The sequence below is a fragment of the Tasmannia lanceolata genome, unplaced genomic scaffold (genome assembly GCF_043159265.1).
Source record: "Tasmannia lanceolata isolate RefF3 unplaced genomic scaffold, GAP_Taslan_0.1 ptg000012l, whole genome shotgun sequence".
NCBI lineage: Eukaryota > Viridiplantae > Streptophyta > Magnoliopsida > Canellales > Winteraceae > Tasmannia > Tasmannia lanceolata.
Genome location: NW_027518689.1, coordinates 18,520,030 through 18,521,846, shown reverse-complemented (window position 1 = coordinate 18,521,846; position 1,817 = coordinate 18,520,030).

Here is a 1,817-nt window from a genome sequence, read left to right as displayed (position 1 = left end):
CTGCTTGAGGTCTCCAGCATATTCACTCACTTTCTTTGCAGCTTTGCATTCCCCTTTTTTCCTCATTTAGTTTCTAAAGGTATGTATATGGTAAATAGGAACTGAAGCCTCCCACTTATCAAATTCTTTGTACCAGGCATAGTGTGATCTTGAAGCAAGTAGGCCGCTTTCTGGGATATAACTTCAAATAACTGACCGCAAATGATATCTCAAGCAGTGTGTCTATCTTGTTCTTGGTGAATGTGATATTACACAGCCGCCTAATTTTGCAAATGCATGTTTTATTATTTTTTTTTTCCAGGGGAAATTCCAAATCTTTCTTTTGGTGGATGTGTAATTTTGTTTTGATCTACTCCAAACATTGCCATACTGTTCGGATGCTGTTTGATGAAATGGTAGGGGTGCAACTCGGGCGGGTCGGGTTCGGGTTGAGGCCAACCCAAACCCAACCCGAGCAACCATTTACTCAACCCGAACCCGACCCGACCTTAGCAGCCCTTTTTGCCAACCCGAACCCGAGTTCAACCTGACCCAATCTGAGATTTTAAGCTTAAAAACTAAAAAAATTATTAAAAATTTCGGGTTGAAATCGGGTCGGGTTGCTCAAGCCCTCAACCCGAACCCGAACCCGACTTGAACTCAAGCCAGCCCGAGTTTTTTCCGGGTTGAACCCGCCGGGTTCGGGTTGAGCCCGCCCGAGTTGCACCCCTATGAAATGGCATTGATGAAAGGATTTAAAACCGAATTATAATTCCTCTCAGAGGCTAAGAGAGGAAGGGTTTGGGTGATAAAGCTCCATCTTTGGATTGCCTCTCATGGAGAGGCCGAGGGATTGGCTCTGTCCCCTTTGTAACTATTGCAATTTCAGATGGAGAAGCAAATGCCGTCGATCTCAGCCTCAAAACCATAATTTTTTTTTTGTTTTACCCGTCCGATCTCAGCCTAACCATTCTCGTCATATGTTTGCACCTTCCTAGCATACGTTTGCAGCTTCCCGGCACATGTTTGCCCATTCTTGCCATATGTCTGCACTTTTCTAAACTCTCATAAACCTAATAAAAATATTTTTCCAATCTAATCACATATTTTAGCATCCAAAATCTTAATTTTCACCCATCAATTTGATATCGAACAAAAATAATAGTCCTTCTTCGATTGGCCTGCATCAGATTTGGTATCAGAGCTAGATCGTCCTACATCAATTTGGTATCAAAGAGAAGTAGTAGTCCTTCCTTTGATCACCTTGCATCACTGATTTTGACACTACCATGGTTTGATAATTGCACAAACTCAGTTTGTCTTTTCTTTTTTAATTGACTTCTGAGAGCTTTTTGAGAATTGTAATTACCTTTGACAACCAATTAAATATTAAAAGACAGTGCAACTCTCAAAACATGGTAGAGCCAATATCAGTAGCCATATCATATTTACATTATATAGTACATAGTATATATTATTTCTACATTGATAGGACACTGTAAAATATTTAACCTATTATATATAAGCACTAGTTGGACATTAGGCCCGTGTCAATACATATCAAAACAAAACTCAGAGCAACACACATTAACAGAAATCATATGCACACGGTATACAGTATACACCGTCGAGCCTTGAGTGGGGAACTAATAATATACCGACATGCGCGCGCTTACATACAATAACCAACCAATTTCATGATAACAAGCTCTGGTTGGGGCACCTCCCAAATTGACATAATTTCGTTTCCCAAGAAATTTGACAATGGCAAGCAAAACAAGAAATTAATCAGCAACATGACAGATTAATATGTGTGGATACTGTGATGATATTTCCCA